The following is a 22,121-nucleotide window of genomic DNA, read 5'->3' on the forward strand; positions in this document are numbered from 1 at the left end:
ATATCGTCTTAATAACAAAACATCATATGATTACAGGACTGAATACACAGAGAGGAGAAAGTGAGAGGAGAGAGAGGATTACTCTAGTTTCCAACGCCCTCCATCGGCAGCGACATCTCTCTCTCCCTCCCTCCCTCTCTTTCTCCCTCACCCTCCCTCTCTCTCTCTCGCTCGCTGCTGCTGCTGCTGCTGCTGCTGCGCTCCTGTTCACTTTCCCTCACACCGCTTCCGAGGCTCTTGGAGGGAGGACGGATAAACGGCGCTGACGGTACCGGATTTGATACTCGAAGGAGGGGAGGGATGCTACGGTGATTTCCCTTCTTTCCTCTCCCGACACACACCACCATCACCACTCCTCTTCATCACTTCAATCTCGGAACCTTAATCCAGACGCACTACTGCTCTTATCTTTTATTATTATTATTATTATTATTATTATTATTATTATTATTATTATTATTCATCTTTGAACCCATTTGGTTGGTTTTTGCCTCTGCGCTCCAGCGGATAAAAAAACAGAACATTTTGGGTTTTTTCTCCCACCTCTTCTCCAAGCGCACACAAACAGAAAAAACTGGGTTTTCAATCAGTGGATGTGTTGGACATCTGATACAAGAAGCAATACTTGCTGAGAGAAGTGATCGTTTTCGGCTGGCTTGTATGTATTGGGGGAATTTCCTTGGAGAGACGGGCTGCGCACGGAGTCTCTCACTTCCAAGGTAAGGACCGCTTGACTTAAACGGACTGGGATTTTTGCCGTTGTTACCTCAACACAGTCCCATTCATCTCTTTTCTCCCCCGGTCTGCCCCTCTGCCTCTCTCCCCCCTCAGTGTCCGCGCGTCTCTCTCTGCAGAGGCTTTTAATGAGCGTAAAACAGGCGAGAGAGAGCGAAGGGAAATGTCTCGGTTCCCGGGATGCTGGGGAGATTCTGGTTCGACTCTGGATTAATCCACACACAGGGCTGTCACACAGACATTACAGATATAAAAAGGTCACTGTGAGAGGGTGTCAGATGTCCTTATGTTTGAGCAAATACGGAGTAAGCTAAGAGAACCCCACAGAGCCTTTGCGCATTAGCGATGGTAAAATATGAGGACTTGGGTGGATTTGTGGCGCTGCTGGCTGTGACAGTGCAGACTTTCTTCGGGTCCTCGGGGCCACAGGATGACGGTTGGATTTGTGCGGTTTTCACACAACATAGGCTGCATTTTCCCCCCTCTCACATATCCAGCGCAGTGTGTATCGGTGTGTGTCTGCATTTTTTTGCGCTCGTTTTGGTGTGTGCGTGCGCGTCTGGGTTTGTGCAGTTGTGTGCGCGTCCGACAGTGTGTGTACATGCGAGTGTGTCTGGCCACGTATAGAGGCTAATCTCGGTGTAGGCTCTCTATCCTTGTCTTCGGTGCCTCCCGGCGCCTCCGCGTAACGGCGACGCACAACTTTTCTTTGGCTCACCGTCAACACAGGCTCAGCGTGTGTGTGTGTGTGTGTGTGTGTTTCACGGTCAGATCGCATCATTCATAACGAATGGGATGCGCTTCAATAATTCAAGAGATGAACAGTCATTACTTTTTTTTTGGAGTGATAGATGTATTTGAATTGATTCATAAAGGCCCATCTCTCACTTCCATCTCCCGCTCAGTATAAAGACAATTTTACAGTTTAAATCATCAACTTCATCCTTTTTCTTTTATTTCGCAGCTGTTCTCTGGTGGACATCTCTTCGCAGGGCTCATTATCGTTTGTGGAATTAAGATCTTGAAACGTGAATCCCTAAAGACTCCACACCATTTAGTATTCAGTCCGTTTGAATACTTCAGCCAGAGCTGCGTCCTTGCCCTTTCCGTGTGCGCCAGCTCTGGTGAAATTGCATAAAAATTGCATACAGATCACTTGCCCCAAGGGTCATTCAGGCTCCTTCTGCACTCAATTAGGTCCGTGCGTTTGGCTTATCGTCCCCGTTGGGTCACATTAGATCATTTCTTTAATTGTTGCACATACATCTACTGAATCCACTGCTGGTTTGAGTGTGAGTGCCGGTCTGATATGAATAATTATGGCTGCATGGAGTGCTGAGCTGCTGTTGAGTCGTTTTCAATGAAGAGTAAATGAGATATCGGTGTATAATTTGGGCAGCTGCAATTCCACTGCGTTTTCAAGGGGGGAGCAGAGAGAGGAGAGGGAGAGAGGCGTTGACTGTAGGGCTGTACAGTCTTTGGTATTCATGGCACAGCTCAAGATTGCTGCTCTCAAGCAGGCAATAATCTCTCTCCCTCTCACTCTCCACCTCTCTCTCCTTCTGTCTCCCACACTGTTGCGCTATGAAATGTCTCCCCTACCTCTCTCCTTCTTTTGCATTTCATCCCCTCCTTCTTTCTCCCACTCCTCACCCCTGTCTCTGTTCAGTCTTGTGGGAGCCATTGAGAAAATCATGTTGTATTTTATTCGACAGGGGGTTCTCACCAGGCTGGTTTGCAGGGCTGTTTCTTGCAGTGCCTTAAAAAAAGTCTGCAGTCAACAATAGAGAGAGATATGCACAGAGAGCGACCCCTCAGAGGTGCTGGCTCCAGCTTGTTGAGGCTTTGCTCCAGTCTCACAGGCAAAAAGCTTTTTTTTGACTCCTCTCTTGTTTCCAGTGTTGCAACAGTGTTGTTGTGGTTTTCCTCCACATCTCCTTATTATGTGGTTTCAGACAGCGCTGTGCTGTTTATTTTCGCCCCCTGCATTTTGTTAATTAGCCTACAGACCGGTCGACACTGTCGAGAAGAAACACAGAATTCCCCCTTTTCTTTGGTTCTCTGAGTTTACTTTGTGGTTCAGTGGCCATTCAGAAGACACATCACAAGAAAAGAATGTCCCTAATTTTACTTGTGTTGAATTGCTGCTTCTTGTATTCGCTCTGCGACTGGGCTTAACATCAGAGCCTCCTCACTGTGGCTCCACTGAAGGGCTTCTGTAAAAAGCACCACAGTATTGGCCAATTTGTGCTTTAGGATGTTTGCTTAATTCACTAATTAATTCTTCTCGCGACAGTATTTCAGTTTGGATAGAGGAGAGAGGAACAGCAAGAGAGAGGAAACAAGGGGAGAGACAGCCGGGCAGGCGATCGGAGGAGCAGAGCCCAGATGAAAAAAAAAAAGAGCATGACTCCTATCAGAATATGAAGAGGAGGCGGGGGAGAAGAGGAGGACAGCGTGACTTCTATCCGCACTGTATTTTGTCTCACTCTTTGAGAGCCACTGCCGTCTGAGCTGAAACGAGACCTGCAGCCAGACACTACTTGTCTTCACTCAGTTTTTCTCGGGAGTGAACATCTCACGGCTCCTTTTCCAGTTCCCACAAAAGTGCGGTTTTGTGTCTGGGAAAGCGATTGTATACTTTAAAAGCAGGACAGAAACACAGAATCCCCTTGTGCCGGTACATCTTTGTGCTATTTAGGGTGAGCGGTATACAGAAACCTGGCTTGGATGACAGATGAAAGCGGTGTGGGTGAGGTATCAGATATTTCACTGATGTTCAGCCAAGAAATGGCACAGAAAGTGACACAGACATGTCGTCAGATTTGTTGCATTCATCTAAGTGCTTTCAGGACCTGGCAATGAACATCTGCAGCTTCTAGTTTGTAGAGATAAAATTAAACCTGTGAAGGTACCTCCCTCCAGCAACACCTGAAAAGACACAACTAGGCCAGAGCAAGTTAAGCTGCACACTCTGATTACATTGTTTGTGGGGAGTACAGTAAGAGCACAATAGTACGGAGTAAACATATCCTTTTATAAAAGCCCTGGTGAGGTTAACAGCTTCATCTTGATTTGAGTTACAGTCCTTATTCTCTTTTCCTCGTTGTTTCATCTTCGAGCAAAGGGACTATTTTCTGACTTTGCAGATGAATCATTTGCAAATTATCTTCTAAATCTGATTCTGGCTGGCTGTGAGCTACAAAGATGTCACGGTCAAAGTTGTGTTGATTTTTCCACATTCCTCAAATTTGCAAGACTAAATTTTAAAGAAAAGAAAAAAGCCTCGCCGACTGGAAAGAGTTTAAAGGCAACTGAGTGCAAACACTACTGACGTAGCTCACCAGGGAGGCAGCGAGATAGAGGGATTAATTTATTACACTATAATCGTTGTATTTATATTTAATTAGGCGCCAGCTGCTCCATTCTCATGAATCGTGGCATTGTAAACTTGTGTCTTTGAAACTGTGAAAGAAGGGAGAAAAAGAAGAGAGGCTGGAGAGAAAGAGAGAGAGAAAGAGGGAGATGTTGAAGATGAGGAGACAGAATTCAAAGAGGAGATAGAAAGATGGGAATGAATGAGAGCGGACCTTCTCTCGGTGACGACAGAGGGAGCTGTTGGGCTTTGCTGCAGCGACGGCCGCTCTGCTCTCTCTTCTCTTTTTTCCTCTCTTTCTTTCTAATTCTTTCCAAATCTCTTTCTCTCTGTTTTTCCAGCACTCCCTCCTTTTCTCTGAGAGGGCCAGTCAGAGAGATGGAGAGGTAGTTAGGCTCCCCAGGGATGCAGGATTCAATCTGCACACCCCAAACACACACACACACACACACACACACACACACACACAAAAGTCTAGTCTGTCTGGATAAGCATGTCCACCGTGACTGGCTTCTGTTACCTTCAGATTCACATTACCTCCCAGAGAGAGGGGGAGAGAGGGGGAGCAGCAGTGAAGGAGAGAGAGGGGGGGCGCTGAGGGAATCAGCTCAGTTTTGTTTTGCTTTCCCCGGCCGGTCCCTCAGTCCGTGAGTTCGACAGAAAGCAAAGTCAGAAAACAGACGACTGGTTAAACCCCAGCTCTTCACTTTCTTTTTTATATCCGTCTCAACCCCTTCCTGCAGTGACGTCTCCCTCAGCTCCTCACTTCCTGTCCTCCTCTCCCTCCCTGTTCAAGATACCGGGAGGTCAGGTAGATGGTACACTGATTTATAATTTCCTGTGGCAGTGTGATGGGATTATAACTCCGGCCTCAACCAGATTAAATGACAGAGGCAGTAATTAGTGTGTTCGACCTCTAATCTCTTTACTTTCTCTCAGGAGGAAAAAGAAAAAAAAAAAGACAGTGGCTGATTTGTTTGCATTTAACGAGGGAGTATGTTGAGCAGAGGGTGGAGGGGGGGTTGGTTTCCTGGGTATGGGTGCACGTGAGCAGGACTGAAAGCACAGGTGGTTCGCTGTTGTTGACACAGTTTCCTGGCAGAATAATGTCCCGGGTTTAGTTTCCGAGGCCTTTAAGCGTGGGCTTTGTATGTTTCTTTTTCTTGTGGTCATGTGGTTTCAGTTAGTCCGCCAAAGCTCTGCAGTCCAGCAACATGAAAGTACATGAACTAGAGAAACTCAATTACCCACACATCCAGACAAGTCGGCCCATTATTGCTATTCCTGGCCTTTAAAGAGTGTCTCATTGTCCAAGTTTTGTCTCCTGGTGGACATTTTAAGTCATCTTCAGTCCCTCTTATTCGTAGTGCTGTTTATCAGTTGAGATAGTTTTGGTGTGAGTTGCTGTGAGTCAGAGATATCGGTCATAGAGATGTCTACCTTCTCTCCAATTTAAATCAGATGTCACTCAGCATGTGGTTCTCAAAGCGCACAAAAAACATACCAGAAAAACTCAGCTGCAATGTCTCTTTCCAGAAATCATAATCATTTCATCTGTATATCACCTTTCAAAACACAGTTATAAAATGCTTTACAACAAAAACAATAATAAATCAAGAAAAAAAAGCAGGTACAAGTTGGGCTGGGCTGTCCCAGACAAAAGATGAAATAAACGTAGTGATATCTTTGGTACTGGCTCTAAAATGGTGGTCCTATGTCACACAATGAGAAAGGCTCAAGGATGGCTGTTATCACAGTCTGTGATCAAAGACAGCCTGGGATAAAATTCTGTCAGAAATTTGGGATGACCATCTCACTGGTGACTGCTGTTACCACCTACGTCTGGGGCTGGGCGATATGACCAAAATCTCATATCACAATATAGGTCATTTCATATCCCGATAACGATACATATCACGATATAGCACATTTTAATCCAATGAATAAAACCTGATTTGGTGTCTGCTCTTTCTCAGCGCTGCGGGTCTGAGCCAGCGCAGCAGAGACAGACTGCGGAGTTATATAAACTCATTATGTTACTGTAAGTGCTGTAAAAGCTTTGCAAATTAAAAAGCCAAGAAGAGTAATTTATCAATGAGATCCGTGCAAAAGATGGACAGACTCCAAATGACGAAAAATATTGCTGTAAAAAAGATAACACAAAAAAATAAACGATAGAGCAAAATATTAAACGACAGACATTTTTCTCTCGTCACATGATATATATCATCATATCGCACAGCCCTACCTATGTCTACTAACCAACCAATAGAAATGCAGCCTGAAGTGACGCACTGATCAGCATGACATTGCTAAATGTTAGCAGATGCTAATGATTACACTTCGAGCTCTCGTTGCAAAATTGGCATGTAAATTTGGCCTCTTTTCCCCGGCCACAACAGTAGCATGAGCATGGCAGCTGCCTCAGCTGAGCTGTAAGGTTGGCTAGCTCAGTGGTGCTAGGTGAGCTAGCAATAGATGCACACTTCCTTCTGTGCAGTGATGCAGTTGGCAGGTGTAGTTGGGTAGAAAGAAAATAGTTCCTAAATGAAATTGAAGGAAAAAATAATCATCATTAAGGATGCCAGCCGCCTCGTTCAAGCTCAGCTCTTGCTCCTTTCATCTAAAAAAAAGCAAACATTACAGAAGCATTAAACCGCACAGCACTGTCTCAGTAACAGCTTCTTTAGGTTGTCTCAGGATGTGTGCCCCTTGTGTAAGGTGCAGAGTGCCGCTGAGCACAAGCATTTCACTGCGTTTTCAATACCGAGGACAATAAAGTTGAGTTTGAACACTCGGCAAATCACTCTGAAAACCATCCAGGTTGATAAACAGCACTACAGGTAAGCAGGAAACTAAGTATTTTTGATTTGGGGTGAACTGTCCCTTTGAAATGAGAGAATAATCTATCTGTGTTTTCTTCCCCTGCTTTAAACATACTGCATGCTGGGATTCAATCCAGCCCCTGTAACCCTGGAAAGGACAGAGAACATGAATAAAATTAAACATCAAGCTAAAGTCAGTAAGCTGGAAAATGCTTTTCAGTCTCGGGCACAGAAACAAACGAGTGACAGCGTAATTCATGAATACGTCCCGTGCTCTCATTATTTGATGAGGAAAGTCACACTGAAGTCATTTTAAGTAGCACAAGCATGAGCTGGATGGATGCACAGAAGGAGTTGGAGACAGGAAACATCGCCACAAATAATACCAGAAAACAACAAGGACACCACTTAGAGCAATTAAACACAAAAAAAGAGAGAAGCGTGGCGGCACAGAAACACTCCAGCATCAATTAAATGTCGACTTTTAAAACTGATTTACTTTTTATCGCCTCTCATCCTCAGAACATAACGCCTGGAGCTGCAGCAGAGACGCATTGGCTTTTAATGTTGGAGCTTTGCCAGTTGTTCTCCAGGAGCAGCTGAATATTGCTCTTCAGTTAGTGTGACCTTTCCTACGGGACGTGAGGGAGCGCAGCTCGTGCAGAACAAGGCTGTGTGGATTTACTGCCACATGATGAGGCTGTGGTGTAATTGTGATAACGGTGGAGCCCAGATCGATGTTAATTCAGGATTAACGAGCGATTTCATCGATCTCGCTATTGATGATCGGAATACGGCGTTGACGGGGATATTGATCCGACCAGAATGAGAATTGATTACATCAGATAGAGAGCCATATTGACCAGAGCACCTCGTGGTTGTATATGTGTGACTAAGCTATCTCTTCCACGTGCCTGTGTGTAGAAGCAAATGTGATTTTTGCAGGTGTATATATTGTGTCGATTTTTGCTCGTGTGTGAGTGTGAGAGAGAGAGAGAGAGCATATCTGTGTAATCCAGTGTAATTTGTTTTCTGTGACAGTCGTTAGGTGCAGTCAGGTGGTTTGTGGTCTCATGACGCCGGTCACATGAGAGAAAGAAAAGCAAGGTTGTTTTTTTTTACGACCAATTTTAACTGCATATTTTATTCCTTTTTGCTTCGCTAGACAGAATTCAGCAGGGAGAGACACCGACACACAGTGAAGGAGAGAGAGAGAGAGAGCGGAGGGATATGTTATGAAGGTCAACAACAAAGTTCATCTCACATATGAAATTCAGGAGCTTTTTAATTTTTTTATTCCATCAGTTTGATACAAACGTGCTCCAGCACTGGGGTCAGTGATTTTGGGGGGCTTTTGTTTTAATGCCAATTAATAATTCACAGCTGAAAGGCTTCTGGTTTGACAGATTCTCTGCAGTCGAGTCAGTGAGAAAGAAAGGAAGGAGGAAACAGAGGCTGGTTTCCGCGTGCAGGTCAAGGAGAGATTTAATGAGTCGTTTGCTTCTCATTATTCAGGATAATAATTAACAGTGTTTTTTTTTCTCCCCTTTGGATCCACCAGTGAAGCGGTCATTCATAACTGTCTGTCTTTCTACTGTCTTACTCCTCTCATGCTCTCCCCCTTTTTTTCTCTGCAACCAAAGATTCATTTCATTATTGATTAATCTCTTGGGACACTTTTTTTAAACCATTGCAACAGCAAAAATGTCCATCACAACTTCCGAGAACTCAAAGTGATGTCCTCAAATTGCTCTTTGATGAATGACATGAACAAACTAAAGGATTCCAACACATTTCCATGGAGAATATTTCAAAACTTTTCCATGACTTCTCAAAGACCTGGCGTTTTTCCAAACGTATCAGATTCAGACGTAATTTCAGCTAGCACACATTTAGGACAGGAGCGACACACCAAAGGGAGAAAATGACGAAACATACATGATGGTAACCAACACGTTGTCTCACATTAGAGCTAGATTAAGTCGACAGCTACAGAGCAAAGGTTGTCCATAGATGATTATTTTATCAATGTCATTATACAAAACAATATTCAATGACTTCCCCAAAACTTGCAATGCATTTGACTTATTCCAAGACTTTTTCAACCCTGGAAAATGTGATTGTGAAATTCCATGACTTTTCCATGACAGTGGCAACCCTTATATTATTAATTATCATTTTTAAAACTGTATTTTCTGTCCATCATCTCACCTCTTATGTCTGCTTTTTCTTTTTCTCTCGATTACCTTCATCCTTCTTCCTTTCTCTCCACTAAGCTTGCCAGTATGTGTATCTCTCTCACACACACACACCCACACACACCCACACACACCCACAATTAAGTGTGTGTCTTTCCAGGCGGTGTGTTGTTGATTACCATAATTAACATGGTTATGTTAATTGTACTGAGTTAATTTTGCTGATGGAACACATTCGTAAAGGTGAACTCTATGGACAGACCGCTATAGCCTCAAGTTATAGTGTGTGTGTGTGTGTGTGTGTGTGTCTTTCTGTTTGCATAGTGTCTATACATGCATGCATTCATACTGCATATGTGTGTGAGTGTGTGTGCGTTCTCTCCGTGCTGGTGGCTGATAGATCGGCTCCAAACAGGTGTGTATCAGCCTCAGTGTTTAGCCAAAAGAGCAAATGCTGCATGGAGCTGATCTGATTATGAGCAGGGTTAGACAGAGGACTGTGCATCATCGGGGTGGATGAGGAGACAAGCAGACAAACACACTGATAGATAGTTTAAATTTTTTAAAATGGAGTCCTGTCGGCTCAAAAGAAAACATTCGAGTGTGACCTCCGTCTGCTCATGAACATTCGTCATGCCTGTATGTATTCCCTTTGTTTCTCCACAGTGTCGACTAACAAGAAAGTGAGAAATTAAATTGAGTGACGCGGAGCACTGAGGACAGGAATAGCTGCATAATGAACACTAACATACAGCTTGAGGGCAGAACGCACGACAAATTGCTATGATGTGTGGTGTCCGATGTCATGGTGAGAGGAGGGGCCCTGGCGCCTGTTTGTAAAAACTTTCTCTCTGGAAACAAATGGCCTAATCTCCATGCTTACCATCTCTGCTTTGTGTTCTCACTACATTATTTATTTTGCATCTTTAGCTTCCCATTGTGAGAGAGGCGTTCTTGAATATTTCCTACAGTGTTTGCTGCAGAGAAAAGCCTTCAGTGTTTCCTGTAGTGCTTCCAAGGAGGCACAAGAGTTATGGCAATAACATGTGGACTGATTTACCTGTAAAATAATTTTAGTGGTGGGATTATTTTTGAGAAATGTCACAAACACTGAGTCACGGCAACCAATTTTTCAAGACGGAGAACAGTTTGTTTGTCCTCCCTGCCGGTGTACAGAGCTTGTTATGACAGTCCGACTGAGAGAAGTAGATCATGGTATAGTAGGAGTGGGTGTGAAGTAATGGGATTTTTACCCATGATTCACCTGTGTTGAAAGCAAATGAATTTCACGGGATGGAGACGATCACAATTCATGTTTTTGTCCAGTTATGAGACCAAACCGTGGGGAGGAAACTGTTTTTAGAAATGCAGTCTATCTTTCTGTGTGCATCACTTGGATGGATATGAGAAGAGACTTCTTAGTCACACATATTCCAATGTTTCAGAGTGTGTATGTGCATTTCTAGCATTAACCACTCAGCATGCTGGCGAGGCCTGCTCTTGATGTCAAAGTAATGCTTTGATCACGCTGGGACTTATCGAGTAGTTCTCATCCTTTCCCATCTCGTCCTCTCCCTCCTTCCTTCTCTCCTATTTCCTCCCTCGCCTATCCTCTCTTCTTATCTCCCCTCCCGTCCTCTTTCTTCATCTTTCTTCCGCCCGTCCTCTTCAGTATGCCTCGCTCATCTTCATCTCCCCTCTCTCGTCTGCATTTATCCCCAGCACAGTTTCTGGAAGAAAATGTTGGCACTGTGTGTTTCTGCAAACCATAAATACTCTGCATTTGCACATTTCATATGTGTCTTATAGACGTTTCTAAAGGGATGTTGTATATGATCTGACTTTGTCATCAGGAGGTGGAGGGGATGGTGGACGGCGTGACACCTGGGCAAAACATCTGCCAAACTCTAGACCACTGTTTAAAACCAATATACAACAAAATCAATTGTGATTTAAACAGCTGCATTTCCTTCCTGCGCATTTTAGGCACCAAACATGGCTGTTTTGTCATGAATTGCTGTTGTGTTTCCAGCAGGCATAGTGCCACAAAAGTGGTTGTCGTGTACTAAGCCATCGCTCCGTTTCCTGCTCGAAAGTAGCACATAAAGTTGTCGATTTCACTGCTTTTCCAGCGGAATTATGTCCCCCAAAACTGGGTATTTTAAGCCAAAACATGATCTTGTCCTACCCACAACCAAGTGGTCTTGTGCCTAAACCTAACCACACATTAACCACAGTGTTGTTCCAGTGTAAAGTTTCAAAGTCTCCACGACATCACTACTTGGAAATTAAACAAATTGTTGGTTTGCAGAAACGTTCAAAGCCCACTTTTCTCTGCAGAGTGGGTTGTTAAAATTCCAAATAAAATTTCATTGCTTGTTTTTAGGGCTTTACGTGGTGGTCAGGCACCCCGATATCCCTCTGATATGCTTGTGAGCTATGTGCCGGCTCGACCCCTAAAGGTCATCAGGAACAGGTTGACTGGTTATTCCCCAAGTCCCGACGAATACAGGTGAAGGTGCCTTTAGCGTTTATGCTCCAAGCCGCTGGAACATGTTCCCTGATGAGATCAGTAATGCCCCAACAAGATTATCTGTTAGTTAAATTAAAGACATTCCTTTTTAGCCATGCATTGATTTTATTTTATTGTTTATTTATCCATTTATTGTTGGTTTTAACTCAGATGTGTCTTTACTTTTACTGGTTCATCGGTTTATCTGTCATTTTATCTTGTTGTGTTGTTTACTGTGTGTTACCATCTTTTATTTACCGTATTTTATTCTGTTTCTAGTTCTGTTATTTATTTTTATCCATGTGTATTATCCTCTTTTAGTGGTCTACTTTTAGTACTATTATTTTATTTAATTTCAACATTTTTTTTATCTGCGCTGGCTCCCGTGTCTTTGTATCTTTTATTGGTTTATTTTTCAACTTAATTAATATTTCAGAAAGATTTTACTCTTCGTTTCAACAGATTTTATTCACTGTTGAGGTTGGCTGCTGGCTTTGTTCTGCGCCTGCCACCTTGAATGAAATAAACTGTATAAATTAAGTTTTGCTCTGCTGTCAATAGACAGAACATAGTTACTCATGTAAAAAAAAATCCAAAAATAAACCTGACTTTATGACAGATATACTAAATCATTTATTCAGTTGAGTTTTAGTCATAAATACACAGCATGGCGTAGTTACTAATAGCTACTTTATGGCACTATCATTTAATATGATGTTTGCTAAATTAAGCATCAGACAGGTACCAGAATCATCTATTTTCTCATCACATAATAAGTGTATTTACTAACGAGCCACTCTCCAAACACTAATTCAGCTCTGCAGATTGGACGGTGTGCTCTGAAAGACAATGTCGCCTCATTGTCTTCTGTGTACCTTTGCACTCTCTGTGACCACAGAAGAGGCCTTGAGATTATATAAGCAACTGCTGTCGTAGTTCTCCACTAAACACACAAACAAGAGTGCGCACTTTATGATGTGATGGTGTAGTGGCAGATGATGAATCATGCACATACACGGGGAGAGAAATCGAGATAACAGTGCACTCTGACAAACACACACACACACACATAGCTCACACACAAAAGGCATGTTTTCTTTTCTACAAGACAGAGCATTACTGCAAGGTTGACCTCTTTACCATAATAACTTCTCTCCGTTCGCCTCCCTCCATCTCTCTCCGTGTATATATGTGTTTCTGTATTTTTCTGCTGTCCCATCGCTCTCCCTGCTATCACTCTCACTAACTCCCACGCTCCCTTTCAGCATCTGTCCTCCTCTTTCTGTCCCTCTGATGCTTTTCCGTCTCCCTCTGTAGCCATGCTTCATTGACCGTGACACTTGTAATGGTGTAATATGATTGAATGTGACTGCTGCTTCTTCATTGAACAGTATTAATTTCACTTTTTCCATGCGGACGGATTGACTCTTTGCCGGCTCTGTGCCTTAATCCTTGACCATGACTCAGAGACTTATAGAGCAGCACGCATTTAAAGCAGCCTCTTTCTTCTTCCTTTTGATCCGTCCTGTAAGTTTTACTTGGTATATCTCTCCCCTCTATCTTTTCCGTGTCACTTCTTCAGAATCGTCTCAATTTCTCATTCTCTGTCCGTCTTTATCTCCCGCTTCCACCGTCTCTTTAGGTTTCAGTTGCAGCTGTGACAGCGTTGACCTTTTCAGTGAAAGCAGAAGCGGTGAACGACAGATACAGCCTCCTTCAGGACCGGCTAATTGTTATTTCCTAAAAGAAGGCCCCAGCTTTAAATACAGAGAAGTGGAATACAAGGCAGATCTTGACACTGACACTTTTTCTTCACTCAGCTTTTAATCGACACATGAAATATAATCAAAGGCTGAAATTCAAAGGGAAGGATTTTGAAAACAGTTGATTCTGCCCTTTAAACCTCGAGTATGTGAGCGAGTGGTGAAAGATGTAGTGCCAATCTTTTTGTATTTTAGCAGGTGTGAATATGAGTAACACCTTAACACCTTCACTCAACTGTGACAGTATTTTTTGTGATTCTGGATAACACTAACAAATCCATGCCTGCTGTAGAGTGCTTATCATCAGATACAGTGCCGTGCAAAAGGGTTTTTCCTATTTCACTGCATTACAACCTTGTTTTTGTGATGTGCCTGCACAAAACAGTCAAAATTGGTGATTTTTAAATTAAATATTTGTTGTTAAATGTTAAAAAAATAGACTGAAAAGTGGTGCATGCAAATGTATTCAACCCCTTTGCTATGAAGCCCCTAAAAAAGACCTGGTGATACCAATTCAACGCCCCGTGAATGATGTTACATCCTTATGGTTACATAATTTAAGTTGTAGAGGTCAAGTATAGGCATTAAAAGTTACTATGGTTAGTTCTAGGAAAAGAAACATGGTGAGGACATACATTAAAATGACTCAAAGTTCAAATGGGCGAGAAGTCTCAGGCAAAAGTCTGTTTATTTGTGACCCATCCACCACTCTAACCTGCCTCCTTACAAGTGCTCTAACTGCTTCATTGTTTACTGCCATCGGCACATGGGTCACATGATTATAGCCTTTCAAAATACATGGGATATGTATGTATTTGGGGACCATTGCTTTTCATAGGAAAACATACAGAGAATTTGTGAGAACAGCCTGATATAGTAAATAGGAGGGGACCCAGATGTGACCCCTGGGGGACGCCACACAAGAGAGAGGTGCATGAGAGGAGTACGCATCTCAAAGCAAAACAGAGAAGGAACTGTTGACAAAGACGAAATAAACAAATCTAAAGCCACATCACTGTTACTAATTAAGTTTTTTAGACCCAGTTACTCGATATAATATAAGCTATGTTGTAAGTAGTTTCATGTCGGAACTACTTTCTTTCTCCAGGGGACAGTCCTGGGCGAAAGTCAGTTTTTTTTGTGACCCATCCACAACCTCAACCTGCCACCTTACAAGTGCTCCGGACTGCTTCCTTGTTCACCGCCGTCAGCGCATTGGTCACTTAATTGCAGAATTGCAAAAATATGTGGGATATGTATGAATTTGGGTGCTTTTTGTCAGAAAACATACTAAACATTTGTGAAAACAGCCTGATATTGTAAATAGAAGGGGACTCAGATTTGACCCTTGGGGGACCCCACAAAAGAGAGGTGCATGAGAGAGGGGGCATCTCCAGCAAAAGCGAAGGAAATTAAATAAAGTCCAACATTCTGAGTGATCTGTGTAAATATATATATATATATATATATATATATATATGTATATATATATATATATATATATATATATATATATATATATATATATATATATATATATACCTGTTCTGAAAGGACCCAAGTTGTTGTCATTTTTTAATTTATTTTCCAGTATTTATAAAACATTTTTTTTTATTATTGTTTTCTTTGTTTGTTTGTTTTCCCCTTTCATTTCACTTCACCAAATGATTGTAATGCAGCAAAATAGGAAAAACACCATGGGTAGTGAACACTTGTTCAAGGCACTGCATTCTTTACCATGCTCTACATGTCTATGCTGTTAATGAACTATAATATGGCAGTGGCTGTCATTACAATTCATTAGAAATGCATGCAGAGAGTCTAGTGAGAGTTATTTTTAAATCTAGTCAAGTTGCTTTGAGCCATTTTCATACATCGTATGTGTTTTCAGTGTTTATGTGAGGTGACATCAAATTTGTCGCCACCATGTTTACTTTCATTGTGATGTTATGAAAGCAAGTGCCATCAACACTGTTTATTTTCTGCTGGCAAGGTTGAACAAACAAGGTCAGTGTGTGTGTGTGTGTGTGTGTGTGTGTGTGTGTGTGTGTGTATGCACATGTCACTCCAATGTGCCCGTGCATGTGTTGTCACACACTGGTGCTAAAGCTGACCACGCAAGGTCAGTGTGTAGTCTGTGTGTTTGTGCACACATGCCCGTGCACCTGAGCATGAGCATCACCACGGCGACAAATAAAAGTCGTTTCAGGCGGTCTGTCTGCATGTATACGCGTCACCTAAAGGTGAGATGTGCAACTTCACCCTGGGCTCTGTGTGTGCGTGTGTGTGTGTGTGTGTGTGTGTAACTTTAATCGAGCATCTCGCCTTGTGTTCTTATCTTCATGAGAACCAGATGTTTTCAGAACCAGACAAAGATGTGGAATTTACTCCAAAGATCAGACAAGGTGTTTTTAAGTTAGATGAAGCATCAGGTTGAGTTTAAGTTTGGCGCAGAAGGATCGAGTGTGGATTAGGAGTTTGTGAAGTGAGCAAAGTCCTTACAAATTTACTGTTATAGTCGTACAAAGGTGTGTGGATTGTGTGTGTGTGCACGCAGGTAAATACATCACCGCTTGTCTAGACAGTTGTTTTGACCTTTTTCATATGAGAAAATCGTCCTGATGTTTTATTCACAGAGAATGCTAATATTTTATTCAACAAGGCAACACACTGATCTTTAAGAGCAGATTAGAGCAATAAGAGCTGCGTGTCATCAGGTTTCACTCTCCCCATGAAAAGAAATATATCAAAGAAAATATCTCGCTGTGACATTTGGAGGCGAGAAAACTCCTCTCATTTGTGAGGGTTTCCATTTTGTGTTTATCCTTCAGACACAGTATATGTCTGCTGCACTTATTCCCAGCTACTTACAGAGTGGAGAGGGACAGGTTCGCTCTCCTAAGGACATTTTACCGCACAGTGCTGCTGCTGTTGTTGAGAACTCAGGTCTGAAATATTAACTCTCAACTGCAAGCTGAAGCTTCAATGTCTTTTTCCCCCCTTTTTTTCTTTGGCCTTGCATATATTCATGTAAAGGTTTTGGGATCCTCAAGGATGCAGTGCAGCTCATGGTATAATAAAGAATAAATTGTTTTAAGCCATTTAACAGGTTGCTATTTTGATATATCAAAATGTGTTTTACTGCTAACTCTTAAGCATTAGGCCCTATGAAATCTAAAAAAAAATAAAAATAAGGGCGCAAACACTGTTTTTGCATCAGTTTGGGGACCTTTGTCAAGATATGTGATTCATATGAGGGTCTTTGGTTCGAGGAAAGTTTGAGAACAACGGAGGCTTACTGAGGTATGTGATTGCAGCTCAGGACAACAAAGGGCCCTCTGTGTCAACCTGGAGAAAGAAAGGAGGGGATCTGGCTTCAACAGCCATGCGGTGGAGGAAGAGGGGGGTTATTATCAAGTATCCAGCACGTCCGTGCATTGGTTCGGAGCGGGATGAGGGGGAAAGGAGAATGGAGGCAGTGAGGAGAGGGTATCGTTTTGCAGGGGAGGAGGTTTTGGCACAATGACCCTTGTGTCCTCCAGTTTGTCATTGAGTGGAGTGTTTGTCCGGGGGGGGGGGGGGGGGGGTTGCGGGTGAGGGGTGGGAGAGGACGATTCAGAGCAGTAATCAGGATCATTACACATGCATGGCAGGTGTAATGATCCGCAACATTGCTGATCAGTTCCTCCCTCTTACTTCAACCCCCTGTTCCCATCAACTCACTGGAAGCCATTCATCTCTGTGTATCAGTTTAGCTCAAGATAAGTTTCTCACCACTTTTCTGGTACAACTCATGAAACTGAACTTGTTGTGTCAAAAGTTGTCGAGACATTTGCTTCAAATACACATGTCCCATACGGATCAATACCATGTTGAAGTGAAGCCTGTCAAGCGAGCATTATATGAAGCTGTGTACTTGGTGTGTCAGCGACAGGATCAAAGGTCAAATCAATCGAGGATCCAATCATATTGCTGAACATATGCTTGTTCCTTGTACAACCACAAAACAAGGCTTTTATCTATTTCTGTCCCTTTTTTTCTTTATCTTCTCGTTCCTAATTTTATAGTCCATTCCATGATAAGATGTCCAACACTGAACAGCTGACATGAGAGAAGAACTATTAAGTATTTATGAAGTTATTAGTGGTCCCGCAGTCTTGACTTTCAAAGGAATAAAGCGTTTGATGATGCACATACTGCTTTGAAATCAAACCCATCATTGCACTTTATCATTCTGAATAAAAACTGCTTTGGAGCCATAAAACCACTAATGACGTCTAGGTGAGCAGATCATGACCTGACTGCGAGCCTTAATGTTCGGCCACTAAGGTCTCCATGGGCTAATGTGAATGTAAACGGTGTGTGTCAGTTACTGGATAAATGAGATGGGGTGGGGGGGGGTGTACATCCCAGGCTGAAGGGAGGTCTTTAAAGGCTTAGTGGCATCCACTAAGACCTTGTGTTCTGCCCCTTGCCTCCTCAATAGAGCAAAGCTAATCTGGGTCTGCTTAGGGCTGCTTCTGTCATCTCTTGGGCGACCGTCTCCCTCCTTCTCTCTTCCTCCTCCACTCCTTTCCATCTCAACCTAAGCGACTCACTGTCTCGCTCAAGGACACTTTGACTGGACACGTGGTTGTTGATGCACATATATTGCAGTTGAGGAAGCGCTGACCTTTGAGCCAGATCCGTCTGTCAGAGCACTTGATGAAAACCTGCTGCCAAAGGTACAGAGGTCTCCATCAAGCTCAGTCTCTCCAACTCTGACATACCTCTCTACTCACTCTATCCCCCCCCCCCCTTCATTTTAGTAGTTGGCTGCCATGTTTAAAGGCAAACACAGACTGTTTTGACTTCATACTACATGAAATTAACATCAAAAATACTGTGTAGAAGCAAAAATGTTCAAAGTTCCTTTGGAAACTAACTTCCTCCAGCTCTTGATGTTGTTCTCTGCAAGTGTTAGCATGGAACACTAACAACAGCTTCATGATTTATTGACCAAGATGTATTAACTCTTTGAAAATGGATCTCCCGTGGACGCCTGCAGGAGATCACTGTTTCCATGATCCTGTTCAAATCGATCTAAAGAAAGAACCATAATGGTTACAGCATTCGTTCTTTTCGCAGCAGAAAGCTAAGACCTCTGTCTTCCTTTTTATCAGACCTTGACCTCACATTACCTCACCTTATGTGTGGTGCAAACAAGGTACTTCACCTTGATTACACTCGTATTTCCAATAATGGCCAAGGTAGATCGTTGTTTCCATATCCCTGTATGGATCTAAAATAAAAACCATGATAGCTGTAGCTCTAATTCTTTTTGCAGTACAAAGCTTCTGTCCTCTGTGTCATCACATTGTGCTTGTGATGATGTCATTACGCTTTTTTAAGTGTGGTGCCAAACCACAGGAATGGACGATTAGGAATGGACGATTAATCTAACTTCATTTTGTAAAATCTGATCATATTTTTTATTCACAATATTTTTTAAGGACACATTTTCAGTACTTTTCTCACTTATTATGGTTTATTGACACACATAACCTTTAAGCTTAGGCTGTACAGATTTTAGGGATATGAAGCATTCGAGGATACTCCAAGAAATGACATCACAACAAACAAAAATACTAACGTAGGCACTGGCGGACCATTTCCATTGCTGAGTTCAAAGGGTTAAAACTATCTTCAACTTGTTGAAATCATGCCTTTCTACTTAAATGTGACCATCAGGAATATGTTATTCCAACAAAGATAAAAGTTGTGTCTTAAAAATGAATGCATCTCCCTCTCTCCATCTCACTATCTCTTCTCTCTGTGTCCCTCCGTGGCTCCCGAGGGTCATGGTGTCAGCTGTTGGACAATGAGACAGCTGTATCCAGATCAGCCAGAAAGCTACGAGCCCCCGGGGGTGGGATTAAGCCAATTAGTAGCTGTCAATCACAGTGACATATCACTGGACAGTTTGATCAATACTTGGATGAATGGAGGGAGGTTGGGACAGACAGACGGGTGGATGCTGGCAGGGAGGGGAGACTGGGTAGACTGAGGAACAAGTTGGCCGGATAGATGGATAAAGAGATGGAGAAAGGAAGTCTTGAGGATGCAGAATGGACATTGAGGATGGATGAGGGATGGTTGGAACTTAAAAATGAAGGGGACACTAATGAGTGGAGATCTGATGGGTTTCTGAATGGATGGGGGGATGAAAGGAAATATAAGAAAGATGTGCTGAGACAATATGCAATATTGCCCTTTATGAAGTCACTGTGAAGAAATGACTAAAATAGTATGAAAAATGTAGCTCCAGGAAAAGAAAATGCAAAAAGAAAAGATGGTTCGATGGGAGCGGGAGAGGTAAAAAGGCATTTGGGGGGCAAAAATAGAAAAAAAGAAAGAGATGCGGAGAGATAAATAAAGTCTGCTGCCATAATAAAGCCTCCGCTCGCAACCCCAGGAGACGTTAAAAATGAATAGGTGTGCAAATCAGTTCCCCCTCTCTCTTCCTCCATCACTCTCTCCTGATCATCTCTCCCTGTCTCCCATCTGTTTTCCATTTAAGTATATGTGGGTGTGTGCTTTGTCTCCCAAAGAGTTTTGTGGGGGACATAGAATTTGTTTATCATGGTTGGAGACATCAGAGGATCCCATCTCCTTCTGACAGCTACGAGAGCCCCAGTGGCGAATCAATAGGCCTCTAGAGAGAATGACAGGGAGGGAGGGAGGGAAGGAGGAGGGAGGAGGAGGATGTGGGGGTACTTTGGAGGGGAGGGAAAGCAAGAAAAGATGCAAAAGAAAGGAGAGGAAATGAGAAAAAAGGAGGGGGATAGGGATGCAGATGGTTAATAAAGAAACACACCATCAAATTAAAGCATGAAAGAAAGGAGTCTTAAGTAATTTAAATCAAGAAAGTCCCACAGAATGAGAATGAATGATAGATTTATGGAATAGCACGAGGGGGAAGACATGGAATAGAGTGGAAAAGGAAGGATGTGGATGTTAAAAAACTTTGGCACATCTGTCATATCCAGACTATTAGGAAATAATTGAGAACGAATGTGCCTTCGACTGTTCCTTTTAATGTTTGGAGCTGATTGAGCCGCCAGTGAATGGACTGTACAGAATGCAGAGCTACACTGACAGTAAAGGGATGGGGGAGGACGGGAAAGAGAGGAGGAACTGGGAAGAAGAGGGAGAGGGAAAAAGAAGGGTGGTGTACAAACATCCAAACAAATTAAGGAAGGGGGAGAAAAGTGGAGGATGCAAGTGACACAAAGAGTACAATGGAGACAAAATGAAAGAGGAATAAATGAGGAGGTTTTAAAAGCAATAAAAGATGAATACAAGGACGAAAGAGGGAGAAGAGGTTCTATAAAAAGTAGAAAAAACTGAATAGAAGGCCAGATGAGTGAGGGAAAGGAGGAAACGGGACAAAATAGCAGCAAACGGAGACAGGGAAGGAAAAAAAGAGGAGGAGAGGATGTTGTTGTATGAATATAAAGCTTGGAACATCTGGCATGACTCTCAAAAAGTTCTTCGGCCTTTAGAAATTGTGTCTTTAAGTGTGTGTGTGTGTGTGTGTGTGTGTATGTGTGTGAGTGAGAGAGAGAGAGAGAGAGAGAGAGAGAGAGAGAAAGGAGGGTACTGGGTGGGGGTTTGTTAGTCTAAAGCAGTGATGCACAAAGATACCAACCAGGCCTGCCACACTAACTTATATACGCCTGGATGGATACAGAGAGAGGGATCGAAGGTTTGAGGAAGAGAAGGGATGGAGATGGAAAAAAAAAATGATTGGGAGAGGTGGATGGAAAGAGGGTGGAGGAGGACAGATGGGGGAAGGGGGGAGAGCAGGACGAGGAGGGAGGGAGTCAGAGGAGGGATTTGTTTTTGATTGATTTACGTTTTTCTCCAAGGCCAGTGAGTCATGTAATCATCAGGAGGATTTTTGATCTGCGCTCTTTATGGAAGGCATGTAACATTTCTTGAACACACCCATGTGACCGCTGTGACATCAAATATATTTTCCTTCTGACATGTAAATCGTCCTCATCGGGACTCTCATACCCCTTTTCTCAAACCAAGCTGCGCCAATTCGTGTTTGTCAGTTTTACCATGCCGAGCTGCACCGGGGTACGGCCAAAAGCGCGCCTGCCTGCTTCCAAGCAGGTTGTGGTAATGTCTTGCAGACTGCCGTGGCTAACCCCCTCAACAAGTCAACTAATAATGCAAGGAGGAAGAGTCAAAGCAGAAACAGCCACAGTGAGATGTTGATGAAGAGCTGCAGACAACAAACTCTTACTGCGCCTCTGCAAACAGCTCACCTCCAACAGGTAAACGTCTTTTACCTGCCCTGCTGCGTGATTAAAAAAGAGGAAGCAAAAACACTTGCAACAAAATAATGGGAGACTTTTTAGTCATGGATCACTTGAGGACAAACCATCACACCTTCAAGTGGGTAGCCCTGTTGTAATGGAAATGCAGCTCCCTGCTGTGCTGGCCGGACGTGCCGAGTCAAACCAAACCAAGCCAGCACATGAGTATGGGAAAAGAGTGTCAGATGTCCATAGAAAAAGCTGTAAACAACATATAACCCAAACAGAAACATATTTTCTACCTTAGGCTTTAAATTATTCATTGTTTTCTAGTAAATAATCTTTTTTCTTCTATTTTTCATCAGACCTTTTGTGTTATTTAAATGTAAAGAAATGTATTTTG

At 42.8% G+C, this 22,121-nt stretch overlaps 1 protein-coding gene across 2 annotated transcripts in view; it reads left to right on the forward strand.

Annotated features, from left to right (window-relative positions):
• Nucleotides 1-207: 207 nt before the first annotated feature.
• cdh11 (cadherin 11, type 2, OB-cadherin (osteoblast)) overlaps nucleotides 208-22,121 on the forward strand; it is a 140,513-nt gene continuing 118,599 nt past the window's right edge. The window contains exon 1 of one of the 2 annotated variants that reach the window (XM_033643795.2): nucleotides 208-719. The gene's annotated coding sequence lies outside the window, so the exon portion shown is untranslated. The remainder of the gene's footprint in view (nucleotides 720-22,121) is intronic. The other variant, XM_078176349.1, reaches the window with a different exon arrangement.

Source organism: Epinephelus lanceolatus, chromosome 17 (genome assembly GCF_041903045.1).
Source record: "Epinephelus lanceolatus isolate andai-2023 chromosome 17, ASM4190304v1, whole genome shotgun sequence".
Taxonomy (NCBI): domain Eukaryota; kingdom Metazoa; phylum Chordata; class Actinopteri; order Perciformes; family Serranidae; genus Epinephelus; species Epinephelus lanceolatus.